This window comes from Bubalus kerabau, chromosome 7 (assembly GCF_029407905.1).
Source record: "Bubalus kerabau isolate K-KA32 ecotype Philippines breed swamp buffalo chromosome 7, PCC_UOA_SB_1v2, whole genome shotgun sequence".
Classification (NCBI taxonomy): Eukaryota; Metazoa; Chordata; class Mammalia; order Artiodactyla; family Bovidae; genus Bubalus; species Bubalus kerabau.
Window position 1 is genome coordinate 38,253,485 of NC_073630.1, and position 14,160 is coordinate 38,267,644.

General features: G+C 37.8%; 1 long non-coding RNA gene across 3 annotated transcripts in view; it reads left to right on the top strand.

The window, feature by feature from the left end:
- The first annotated feature begins 254 nt into the window (after nucleotides 1-254).
- The window catches only part of LOC129657655 (uncharacterized), a 172,489-nt gene continuing 158,583 nt past the window's right edge, over nucleotides 255-14,160 (top strand). The window contains exons 1-2 of one of the 3 annotated variants that reach the window (XR_008716951.1): nucleotides 255-619; nucleotides 1,566-1,688. This is a non-coding gene — a long non-coding RNA (uncharacterized LOC129657655). Of the gene's footprint in view, nucleotides 620-1,565; nucleotides 1,738-14,160 lie in introns of all 3 variants that reach the window. The other 2 variants (XR_008716952.1, XR_008716950.1) reach the window with 2 other exon arrangements.

The following is a 14,160-nucleotide window of genomic DNA, read 5'->3' on the forward strand; positions in this document are numbered from 1 at the left end:
GTCCACAGGCTGCCATTAAGACAGACCAGTCCAAGAATATATAGGAGCAGAACAAAAGCAGCTCACTCTGTAATTATGTCTAAACTCAGAAACAAGAACTCTATGAAAACTATAAAAGTAACCAAACATCCTTCTATTTTGGCTCCCTCTGCTGAAAACCTCCTTTCCCAATTAAATTAGCCTCAATTCATGTCACCTGTCTCCTAGGTGAAACTTATTAGGAAATTAGTCATGAAATTACCCTAACTTTCTGATATCAGAGGAAATGCTTGCTTTTTTAAACCTTACTCAAAACCACTGAGTGCAAGCCCAAACCCTACAGAACCAGTGGTCCCCAACCTTTTTTGGTACCAGGACCAGTTTCATGGAAGACATTGTTTCCATCGACGGGTGGTGGGGCTTGGGGGGTTGGAGTTTAGGAGATAATGCAAGTTATGGGAAGCAGCAGATGAAGCTCTGCTTACCTGCCCCTCAACTCTTGCTCTGTGACCAGGTTTCTAACAGGCTGTGGCCATGCCCAAGGGCTTGGGGACCCTTGTATAGAATATCACCCTTTAATTAGGATGGTTCATGGTCCCCTGTGATGCGTAAATAGCTTCTTGGAACTTTTAATCTACAGGTGGGTCCCCGGTGGTCTTTATATATGAAACATGAGTATCTCTGAACTTTTTTTCCTCTCATTTCCTATTCTCTAATTATTTTATATCTCTCTAATTAAAAAAATAGCCAAACTCAAACACATTCCAAAATAACTAAAGTACACAAACACTAATGATTTTATCTATGTTGTCAAATTTATTTTTTTAATTTGCTTATGACATATTCAGTATTTTCTTTTTCTATATTTGACAGATGTATGGTACCATCCTTATTTTCATTTTTTTTCCTAATTGTCTTTGTGAATCTCTTAGAGTTTATTAACAACCATTTTAAAGAAATAAGTTTTGTCTTTAATATATTGTTTTGAATGAATGCCTTTATTTTATCCATCTTTGTTTTTATCTTCATTGTGACTTTTCTTTTTGGTTTTTATCTGCCATATTATATATATATATATATATATATATATATATATATGTATATAAAATGGAATCTTGGATCATTAATTTTAAACCACTTTGCCTCCTCTGGTAGGCTGAGTAGTGACCCCCAAGACATCCATCCAAGTCCTGCTTCCTGGGCCCTGGGAATGTTACCTTTTACATGGCAAATGGGACTCTATAGTTGTTCTAGGGTTAATGATTTAAGATGGGAAGAATAGCCTAGATTATCCAGGTAGGTTCAATGATGTAATTGGAGAAGGAAATGGCAACCCATTCCAGTGTTCTTGCCTGGAGAATCCCAGGGACGGTGGTACCTGGTGGGCTGCCGTCTATGGGGTCGCACAGAGTCGGACACGACTGAAGTGACTTAGCAGTAGCAGTCAATGATGTAATCACAAGCATCCTTGTGAGAGAGAGGCAGGTGGGGGCTGTATAGAGAGATGGAAGGCAAAAAGGAGGCTGCATGAAGTGTTGCAAGGCAAAAGGCAGGCTGTGTGAAGTGTTGTGCTTTTGTCTTTAAAGATGGAAGAACAGCCAGGAACCCTGCAGCCAGAGATACAAATAATACAACTCCAGGAACTATAAAAGCCAAGGAAATGAATTCTTCCCCAAAGCCTTCAGATGAATTGCAGCCCTGCCCACATTGTGAGTTCTGGACAGTGAAACTGGTTTTGGATTTCTGACTTCCTGAACTGTAAGAGAGTAACTGTGTGTTAAGTTATTAAATTTGTGTTAATTTCTTAGAGTAGTTGTAGGAAACTAATGCACTCATCTCATATTAGTCTAGAAAGTTCTGTTTCCTTCTATAGAATGAGTTAGCTGCAGAGACAATTTTTCACTCATTGTGCTCTCATTTTCATTTAGTTCCATTTTTTTTTAATTTGCTTTGTGATTTTTCTTATGATTCTTACTTGAAATTATGTGGTATGCTTTTTAAACACTTAGGGATTTTCCAGGCACCTTTTATTTACTAATTAATTTAACACTGCTGTGGTCAGAGAACATCTTCTATATGACTTTGCTCCCATTTTTCAGTATGGTTTGAAATTTATTGAGATTTACTTAATGGTTCAGCAGATGGTTTCTTTTGATAAAAGTTATTTGTATACTTAAACTGGATATGTTTTCTGTTACTATTAGGTGTAGTGTCCTAAATGCAACTAATTCAAATTGGTTAACTGTGTTTTGAAAATATTCTATATCCTTAGAGATTATTTACTCATTGAATACATTATTGAAAGAAAAGTGTTAGAGTAACTATTGTTATGAATTTATCCCTCCTTAAATCCATTTTATTTTGAAATTCTATTAATTGTATAGATACTTAGTTTCTAGTAATTTCATAAACAACTTGACCAGGTTATTCATTCCAAAATGACCTTATTTATCTCTGTATTTCTCATGGTCTTGAAGTGTACATTAAGATTCTAAAAAAAAAAAAAAAAAAGGCAGAAGTTTTCTTATAATTACTGTTTGCTTGATATCTGTTTTTGTTTTCAATCTTGAGTGTTGAAATGTCTTTTACTCATTTTTATCTCTAATTAATAGTACAATTAAAAATATAGAAGTAATTCATTATTAAAATTTTTTTTTGAGTTGATAACTATTTCTATGCAGTGTGGAATTTTAACCCTAGAATCCACTAACTTTATCAGAGAGCATGAAGGTGCTTCACAGAGAGTCAAAGTATTAAAGGAATTGGTGTATGTTTTTATGACATTGCCTACATAGAGCTTTTATTAAAGAGGTTTTAAAACACTGCTCAGGTAAGTTTTTCCTAAACAAAATTAATGTAAGAGCATTATTAATCTTGAGTGTACTGTGGAAACATAAGTATGAGTCCAAAATTGATTTGAAAATCATTTGAAATTCATATGCACTTTTGTATTAAAGAGGAAAATGAAATTTAATTCCTTAAAATAAGTACAGTCTGCTTTTCAACAATGCATAACTCCATAAAGAAAAAGGTAAATATAAAATGCAACTGACAATACATGAGTGACACCATAATTCAGAAATAGCATTGATTCATATATATTTTTTCTCAGCACATTCAAGCATTTTACTACAAAGAACCTGTAGCTGAAAGTAAGTTTCCCTCAGATAGTAAAGTCAGTAAAATCCCACTGAAATAGAAGTGTGGCATGATGCCATAACCACAGATCTCCGTGGGTTAGTTCAACTACATTCTGCTTTGGAAGTGTTCATTTCACCATTTGTGTGTGTGAAAGGAAGTACTGCTCCACCTGTCCTTTCTGGGGAAGTTTTTCTGCTCTTGTTTTTCTCAGCTCCAATCCTTTTCCATCATCCTATCTATCAAACAACCTTCACAGTCTATTTTTTAAGATAAATTCTATATTTACTAAGATATTCTTCATTTACTAGAAATGTTATTGCATTATTATTTTGATTTATGATTTTGCTATTGCTCCTGTTACAAAGTTTCATAGATTTCAAACTTTGACCCTCTAATCTATTGGTATTCCCTCACCAAGTTTTTGGAGAAGGCAATGGCACCCCATTCCAGTACTCTTGCCTGGAAAATCCCATGGACAGAGGAGCCTGGTAGGCTGCAGTCCATGAGATCGCTGAGAGTGGGACACGACTGAGCGACTTCACTTTCACTTTTCACTTTCATGCATTGGAGAAGGAAATGGCAACCCACTCCAGTGTTCTTGCCTGGAGAATCCCAGGGACGGGGGAGCCTGGTGGGCTGCCATCTGCCGGGTCGCACAGAGTCGGACACGACTGAAGCGAATTAGCAACAGCAGTAGCACCAAGACTTATCCAAAAGCACTTAAATAATATTAGAGCAGAAACTCCTATACTTCTTTACTGAATTTAAAAACTCAGGCCATTTGACTTTCTCACATAATCACAAATATATCATTAATATTTAGTATACCTTTAACTCATTTGAAGGAGATGTACTTTATATATACATGAATGCCTAACCTGATTTTTCATCAACAACAAAAAATGAAACTGCAAGTATATTGATTTCACGTAAACTCACCAAAATGCACTCATTTGCAGGTTTTTTAATAAGTTATCTTAACACTATGACAAAAAGCTATTTAGGAACCATAACATTAAAAAGCTCTGGAAATTTGATTGCTTATTTACCTTTTAGATCTGTTGTAAATAACTGAACTGTCATCAAGTAATCATCAAGGAATTCTTCTACAAATTTAAATTGTTTGTGCATTTTAAGATATTAAGAATTTCAGACCATGCTAATCTGTGAGAAGATAGTTAAAAGACAATATATTAACAGTCACCTAGTCAACAAAGCCTTTAATGTCCTTAAAATTCTTATAGTTCTTTAAAACTAAAACCAAGTGGTAATAAGTAGAAGTTAATATTGAATTCATAAGTAATGAAAGAAAAGAGAAAGGGTAACATAACTGCTTCTCAGCAAAGCTTTAAAAATGAATAAAGCAAAACAATAGCAGAGAAAATACTATACCATAGAAAATGATTTGCTATTTTGAGATTCATTTCAAGTTCATAATAGATTTTGCTTCTCTGCTTTAGCAGTAAGATATTTATTTCATGCCCAATTTACATCAAAGCCAACCACAGAATCCCTTTTGTGAGATGAAGTTGCTTTTTACTTTTTTTTTTTGTATTATATTTTTTTCTTTTCTTTTTTTTTAATTTTATTTTATTTTTAAACTTTACAATATTGTATTAGTTTTGCCAAATATTGAAATGAATCCGCCACAGGTATACCTGTGTTTTTACTTTATGAGCTACACCAGTCTGACATTAGGTAAACCTAGAGGATCCTATCCAGTACTCTTGCCTGGCAAATCCCATGGATGGAAGAGCCTGGTAGGCTGCAGTCCATGGGGTCACTAGGAGTTGGACATGACTGAGCGACTTCACTTTCACTTTTCACTTTCATACACTGGAGAAAGAAATGGCAACCCACTCCAGTGTTCTTGCCTGGAGAATCCCAGGGACGAGGGAGCCTGGTGGGCTGCCATCTGTGGGGTCGCACAGAGCCAGACACAACTGAAGCAACATAGCAGCAGCAGCAGAAGATCCTAATGCCATGTTGAGAGAAAATGTGGGCTGGAACTTTTGTAGTATCCTACTGAAGGAAATACTATTACTATACTAACAGACATAGATACAATCTATTCAACTATTAAAGATCCATTTTAGTTAACTCTAATTATTTAGGTTGGACCCTCATACATGTGTGTGTCACATAATTCTATCAGATGATAAGAGCTCTGGTACACTTCAAATAAGCCGGTAAATCTGAGCAAGCATTTTCTCTCTTATTGAGGTACTGACAATACACATGAGTCTGAAGAAGAAAAACCTGCCCGTCATTGAATCAATGAACCAGGAAAACATGCAACCTGTGTAGTACCGTTGTAACAGGAAGAGTCTCATAATGGCTAGCTGTTCTAATGAGGGTGTGAATTCTCCTTTAACCTGAGGGCCTTGGTGTGATTAGGTAGGAAATGCACAGATGTATTTAATGGTTAAGAAACAGTCTCTTGGTCTTCATCAGCTAGGCTAGGAAATCTTTCTATATTTCTAGATATTTACACTTAGCAGCAGCAGCAGCAGCACACTAATAGCAGCTTGTTCTGCTCCCCACCCTGCCCCCACCAGCTATGTTGGAATTGTTGGTTTACTTTTCATTAAATTAAACTAGAACACACTTATGATGCTATGGGTTTCAACAATAGAAATAGGCTGTAAGAATATGGAAAAAAATAAACTATTGTGACCCCTACATTTTGCTTAGAATGTGCCTTTTTTAAGAGTTTTAACCAGTCTATAATATTTATTAAATATTTATATTCAATGTTCAATTATTAAAATATATTTTTCAATATTCGTTATAATTTTCAAAATAAATTTAGTCTTATTGTAGATACGGAAAATGCTACCTACCTTTATATAGTGAAGCTATATAGCCATGTATTATCTATAGCCAATGATAAGCTGAAGTTACACTTGAAGGTCAAGGGCAGATTTCTCTTAGGTAAATGTGATGTGTTCAAATGTTGAGCAGGTATTACAACATACTGTGAGCCTCATTGGACATCTCTCAAAGATTTATCTTAAAAAAGAAAGCTTCAGTTCAGTTCAGTTCAGTTGCTCAATCGTGTCCAACTCTTTGCGACCCCATCAATCGCAGCACGCCAGGCCTCCCTGTCCATCACCAACTCCCGGAGTTCACCCAGACTCACGTCCATCGAGTCAGTGATGCCATCCAGCCATCTCATCCTCTGTCGTCCCCTTCTCCTCCTGCCCCCAATCCCTCCCAGCATCAGAGTCTTTTCCAATGAGACAACTCTTCGCATGAGGTGGCCAAAGTACTGGAGTTTCAGCTTTAGCATCATTCCTTCCAAAGAAATCCCAGGGCTTATCTCCTTCAGAATGGACTGGTTGGATCTCCTTGCATCCAAGGGACTCTCAAGAGTCTTCTCCAACACCACAGTTCAAAAGCATCAATTCTTCGGTGCTCAGCTTTCTTCACAGTCCAACTCTCACATCCATACATGACCACTGGAAAAACCATAGCCTTGACTAGACAGACCTTTGTTGGCAAAGTAATGTCTCTGCTTTTGAATATGCTATCTAGGTTGTTCATAACTTTCCTTTCAAGGAGTAAGTGTCTTTTAATTTCATGGCTGCAGTCACCATCTGCAGTGATTTTGGAGCCCCCAAAAGTAAAATCTGACACTGTTTCCACTGTTTCCCCATCTATTTCCCATGAAGTGGTGGGACCAAATGCCACAATCTTCGTTTTCTGAATGTTGAGTTTTAAGCCAGCTTTTTCACTCTCCTCTTTCACCTTCATCAAGAGGATTTTTAGTTCCTCTTTAATTTCTGCCATAAGGGTGGTGTCATCTGCATATTTGACGTTATTGATATTTCTCCCGGCAATCTTGATTCCAGCTTGTGTTTCTTCCAGCCCAAAGTTTCTCATGATGTATTCTGCATACAAGTTAAATAAGCTGGGTGACAATATACACCCTTGACATACTCCTTTTCCTATTTGGAACCAGTCTCTTGTTCCATGTCCAGTTCTAACTGTTGCTTCCTGACCTGCATACAAATTTCTCAACAAGCAGGTCAGGTGGTCTGGTATTCCCGTCTCCTGAAGAATTTTCCACAGTTTATTGTGATCCACACAGTCAAAGAAAGCTTACTTCCATGAAATTTTTTCCAGTCTCTCTTTATCCCCATGAGAAAGATCACAGCAACACATTATCATACCATATTATTAATATAATAAAGGGGCAATGAGAATCACTATCCTCATTACCCACTGACCTACTCCCTAGCAGTGAGCACTTTTGGCCATAGTTTAGTTCTATAAAATTTACTGCATTCTTTAAATTACAATTCTTTTAAATATGCACATAGAAAAGTTGGCTAAAATTTACCCTATTCTCCACCTTTTTAAAAAATCTTCAAATACATTAATAGTTTTAATTTCCTCACAGGTCCCACTTCATCTTCAAATAATATAACTAAAGCCCTACTTTTATATATACCACAGATTCCAGTTCTAATTTTATAATGAGTCCTCATTCCCTTTCACCTTCCAGACCCTTGCAGCTGTAATTTTACTTTTATTTTGTCAAAATTATAACCACTATAGGACATTCCTAGATTTTCTCTAAATTGGTTGTAAAAAGTGTAAAATTGGTGATGTTCCCCTGTAGTACCATGATATTTAAATATGACTTACTTCATAGACAAATATTGTTAGGATTTTTTTTGTCTTTTCTATTGGTCAGTGTCATGATCTCTTGCTATTTTCACTGCAGAAACTTCCCAGAATGAATTTTGAATTATCTATAATAGCTTTTTTTGTTTGTTTGTTTTTTGTTTTAAGTCATTCCCTGATAGCTCAGTTCCACTCCAGTGTTCTTGGGCTTCCCTTGTGGCTCAGCTGGTAAAGAATCCGTCTGCCATGCGGGAGACCTGGGTTCAGTCCCTGGGTTGGGAAGATCCCCTGGAGAAGAGAAAGGCTACCCACTTGAGTATTCTGGCTTGGAGAACTCCAACATACAGGAATTGAGTTGTAGAATATGTAGCTACCTGAAGAAACCAAATGCTTTATTTCTAGTCATCTTGTATAAAGGCAACTAATAGCAAAACATGAACCAAAAAAAAAAAAAAAAAAAAAAATGACACTTGTGAAACAAAAGGAAGATGGTCCAGAAGGTAACATGAAAGGCTAAGTGTAACAAACAAAATGCCTTCAATAGGTGTAGTTGTAGTCTTTAAATATGACTAAGGCAATGGCACCCCACTCCAGTACTCTTGCCTGGAAAATCCCATGGATGGAGGAGCCTGGTAGGCTGCAGTCCATGGGTTGCTAAGAGTCAGACATGACTGAGCGACTTCACTTTCACTTTCACTTTCATGCACTGGAGAAGGAAATGGCAACCCACTCCAGTGTTCTTGCCTGGAGAATCCCAGGGACGAGGGAGCCTGGTGGGCTGCCATCTGCGGGGTCGCACAGAGTCAGACACAACTGAAGCAACTTAGCAGCAGCAGCAGCATGATGATTAGTAAACCAAAATTAACACCCGTCTTATTAGCAGCTGGCATTAATAACTTGAGTGTTCAAGGCAATTAACTTTTAAGAACCTACTATGAGTCATATAAACATAAGGTTTTTCTAGTGAGCAACCGAAGAGAAACTGGGTCTGTGAAAGAAGAATCACATCTTATAAAATATAGAATTGTGTGTTAATAAAGTCTCCTTTTCTCTTTCTCATGATGTCAGTCCTCTTTCCCCTACTGGCCAAAAAGAAACTTTAAAATAAATTAGTTTGGCAAATCAGGGCATATCAGGATAGTGCATGTTTCTTTCACATAAGAGTCCAAGGCCTGGGTGTAAGTAGAAAGGCTAATTTGGAGGGGGGAGGGATTATTTAAGGATCATAAGTGCTGTCTTTATCTGTCATTTCTTAAGTTCTCATTTTCATCTGTATCCTAAAGGCCAATGGCAAAAGAATGTGGGAGACATTTGCTTCCTTAAAATTTCAGCCTGGACTTTTGCAAATATCACACGGCAAGATCTAATCGCATGGCCACAGTGACCACGAGGGTAGCTGGGAAGTGGGAATTAGCTTTGGCTCAGGAACATCTGGTGTGAACAGTAAGGAGGGTCTGCCAGAGAAACCTGCTGTGTGGTGTCAATGTACTCTTAGTAGCTGAGGGAGAGTGAAAATAAACTTTAGACAATAAGTTGGAAGGATCCACTGGAGAAGGGATAGGTTACCACTCCAGTATTCTTGGATTTCCCTTGTGGCTCAGCTGGTAAAGAATCTGCCTGTAATACAGGAGACCTAGGTTCTGTCCCTGTGCAGGGAAGATCCCCTGGAGAAGGGAATGGCTACCCACTCCAGTATTCTGGCCTGGAGAATTCCATGGACTGTATAGTCCATGGAGTCACAAAGAGTCAGACATGACTGAGTGACTTTCACTTTCAGACAACATATACTCACACTGTTATATTTGTTTTATTGTATTTGGTTCTCAGAACACAGTCTTATTTTAAATTCTGTGTATGCAGCTTTATTTTCCACAGCATGTGTTGTGTGATTCTCAGTGTACATAAAGTTTTAAAAATACCGTAGTGAAAGTCTGTCTTATATTTTCATTAGATATGCTCTGTGCAATGAAAGAATGATTCTTTCAAGAACATGCTATTACAGAAACAGTTTTTTTAATCTAGGGTTTTTTCTCCTAACACACTTTGTAGAAAGTTATTAACATGAAATGAATTTCAGTAAATGTATTTGTATGGAAACAGATGCATGTATACAATTCTCTATAGTCCTCCTTATGCTAACAGATACATAGATTATTTGAAGAAATAAGTGGCAATTGTTACAAGAATAATTCCCCCAAATAAATGTTTCCAACAAGTTCCAGGTAGAAGTAATGTAAAGAATTTGTTCTCTGAAAAAGATAGGGAATATGGCTTTTCTATCATCCAGTCATAAGAAAGCTTCAAAATGTATTCAGCTTTGGATTTGGGTTGATGCTCCATCAGAATAATAGTTAGGTGGACAAATAACCTCCTGAAAAATTATCTTTCTCTCCTCTGCCAGGAATTTGATAATGTTATTAATTTCTCAATTTGCTTCATTGTTCTAAAAAAAAGTCTATATAGTTAAAGCTTTTGCAAGCCATGGTACATTCTTTGGTCTAATTCTAGTTTTGTAATTTGTTCAATGAAAAAAAAAAGTAATCCTCTATATGGTACAAGATAAATATATTTTAAAATATGAATTCTTTTATCTTTGATCTGAAGGTCTATCATAATATGTTCCCTGGCTTCAGGCTTTGCTGTGATTTAAAGCCGTGCTTTGTACACAATTCACCTGAGTAGATATGACCCAAGGGTTACCATGGACTGCTGGGGCCTTTTGTTGCTCAGCAAGGAGTGAAAAGGAGCTAGGCCTCTCAGTCTCTAAACAAAGAAATATGGGAAGAATGTGCTAATTAGCGGTGAGAATTGAAGTGTTTAGATGATGTTCTAGGGAAAGAGGCTAAAAAAAGTCATTCTAAGTACATACAACTAAAAATCATGGCTGAACAGAAACTTGGGACACACCAAATTTAGTCAATTTATATCAAGGAAAGAATAAAGTGTGCAGATAAAGACAGAAATATGATGTGAAAGAGCAAGAGCCCTCACCCCACAAGCCTGAATATAAGCAGCAGTAAATGCTGGCTCTCTAACAATGGATCCGTTACACAACTTTAGAACAAGCCACAAATCCACACCACTGCCCTTACAAATGAGCAGGAATCTCCCTTACCACCAAAGGTGCCACCCATTCCAGTCACTGCTGGTGAGTCTCCTGAACATCCTCTTATGTTGTAATCCACCTAAGTACTGTTGATTCGTACTCGAAAAAATGCCGTGACAATTAAACTATCAGACCTTATATTCCTGATATCTGTATTTATTATCTTTGGAGGGGTCTTCTCTGACTGTACATCCCTTTTGTAATAAAAATTTCAGAAACAAAGACCTGGATAAAATAAACAGATGTTTATTCGGGGTCTGTCAGGGCTGTAACCTAGAGACACAGATTCCAGAAACACTTGAATGGTGCTCCCCTGGACTAAAAAATGGAGGAAGCTTATAAAGGCAAAAACTGTAAGGCTGCAGTTAGTTATATAAGTTGTTTGTCAAGAATTATTATTTGGGCTCTGTGTGCATGTGTGCCACTTCAGCTGTATCCAACTCTTTGTGACCCTATAGGCTGTAGCCCACCAGGCTCCTTTGTCCATGGGATTCTCCAGGCAAGAATACTGGGGTATGTTGCTATGCCCTCCTCCAAGGGATCTTCCAGACCCAGGAATTGAATGCACATTTCTCATATCTTTGGCATTGCCAGGCAGGTTCTTCACCACTAGTGCCAACTGGAAAGCCATAATTGGAGCTGGCAACAAGTAAAGGAGCTTGTTAATCTAGGATTGGTTGGGCTCTGAAATGGTTGCCTAGTATTAAGAAGAACAGTGACAGACTTTATTTTCTGTGATTTTGTGCTCCAAAATCACTGCAGATGGTGACTGCAGACATGAAATTAAAAGATGTTTGCTCCTTGGAAGAAAAGCTATGACCAACCTAGACAGCATATTCAAAAGCAGAGAGATTACTTTGTTGACAAATGTTAATCTACTAAAAGCTATGATTTTTCCAGTAGTCATGTATGGATGTGAGATTTGGACCATAAAGAAAGCTGAATGTCAAAGAATTGATGCTTTTGAGCTGTGGTGTTGGGGAAGACTCTTAAGAGTACGTTGGGCTGCAAAGAGGTCAAACCACTTGATACTAAAGAAAGTCAGTCCTGAATATTCACTGGAAGGACTGATGCTAACGCTGAAACTGCAATTCTTTGGCCACCTGATGCAAAGAACTGACTCATTGGAAAAGACCCTAACGCTGAGAAAGATTGAAGGCAGGAGGAGAAGGGGACGACAGAGGATGAGATGTTTGGATGGCATTACCGACTCAAAGGACATGATTTTGAATAAGCTCCAGGAGTTGGTGAAGGACAGGGAAGCCTGTCGTGCTGCAGTCCATGGGGTAGCAGAGAGTTAGACATGACTGAGCAACTGAACTGAACCAACTAAGGGGGACGTTGAGAACATAAATTTGCAGCTAGTGGATGTTTTTCCAAATATGCTTGGTGGTGTCCTTGGGTTTGCTATAGTTCAGAGAGAGTTCAAGTTCTCAGTGGAGCAGGAATGTGTCTGAGACCAGATTCTTATTGGTTGCCTGACCAAACTACAATCACTGCACTATAATTTCAATTTGTCATCACCTCCCACACTTGCATCCCTATATCAATCTAAAGTATCTTTCATGTCACCCAAATATTTTCTCATGTACACCCAAATAATTTCACCATGTACTCTGAAATCTATGAAACATCTGTTTCTTAGAAAATAAACTCGAATTCCTAACTTGTTCTTCTCATTGCTGTAACTTAGACTCATTGTGCTGCTTCCTTTGCTGCCTTCTCTGGATGGTGGGGACTGAGCCCAGCTTGATGCCTTGTTACTTCTAAACTTCTCCCCAGCCCCTCCCTGCCCATCCTTAAATAGCGGGCCCTATTGAGAGAAAGGCCACTCAGATACAGTCATCTCTTCTCTCTATTTTCAAGTAAACTTCAATTTTGTTGATTTTGGAACTTAACATATCTTCCATGCTTTTTGCAGATTTGCCATCAACTTTGCTGATATTCCATCCAGAATATGGAGAAGGCAATGGCACCCCACTCCAGTACTCTTGCCTGGAAAATCCATGGACAGAGGAGCCTGGTAGGCTGCAGTCCATGGGGTCGCTAAGAGTCGGGAACGACTGAGAGACTTCACTTTCACTTTCCACTTTCATGCATTGGAGAAGGAAATGGCAACCCACTCCAGTGTTCTTGCCTGGAGAATCCCGGGGACGGGGGAGCCTGGTGGGCTGCCATCTATGGGTTCGCACAGAGTCAGACACGACTAAAGCGACTTAGCAGCAGCAGCAGCAGCAGCATCCAGAATATCAAAGAACACCCAGCCTTAGTTACTTGATATAGTCACATTCACTTTTTCTCCCTGGTTGGCCAGTCTTAATGATCTTTCTCCTTTTTAATAATGAAGTTTTAGGTTTTTAAAATGTTATGTTCAAACTTATAGTTCCATGTCTTTTCTCCTTCAGTTACCCCTACTACCTTTCTGTCTTAACTTTGAGAACTCCAATTTTGTGACCCGCTAAGTTTTCTGTTTCTGTTTTGCTGTTGTTGCCAACAATTCTATTTATGTATGTCTTAGCTTTCCAGTTTAGGTACAGTGTTAAAAGAACCTCAACCCTCGTTTCACATTGTCCTTCCCTTGAAGTCACCTGGCAAAACTCCAGTCATGGGAAACTCCAGATGTATGTTGTTACAAAATTTTAAACATATTGCTAGTTTGAATTCAGAGGATTCATCCTCAATTGTGCCCTCCATCTTGTGGGATAATCATCTTTTCATTCAGATTCTTCACGTTAGCTATTTAAATTGTTTTCCAATTTCTTTAAGCATTGAACCCTACAAATTTTCCTCTAGCAGCAGAAAAACTCAAATCTCTTTACAGAGAAAATAGTATCAAAGTTCCTGCCATTAAACCTACAAATATATTTGTATTACCATTCACTATTTTTATGTTTCTTTCTGATTCTCTTTACAGTCACTGATTATCTATATTCTGGAGGTCTTTCTCTTGCATACCACAACCCTTCTAACTCTTTAATGAAAGTTTTAACATCTCAGCATATCTTACATTTTAAACAATCACACCCTACCTTCTTCTCCTTAAAGCAAGGTACACAGTTATTGTATTCTCATCCTCATATTGGTTTCCACAATTGCAGCCTCATTTTTCTTTTGAAACAGCCAAACATATTCCAGTATTTACCTGTTTTATTTCTTTAACGTTTGTCTACCCCTCCCTTCACAGCAATCTTTATTTCCGGCAACCCAGTGGAATGACTTTGACAGTGATTAACATTGATGATTTATTGATAGATCATGGCAATTTCATTCAATCAACAGATATATTATCAGAATAGCAAAAC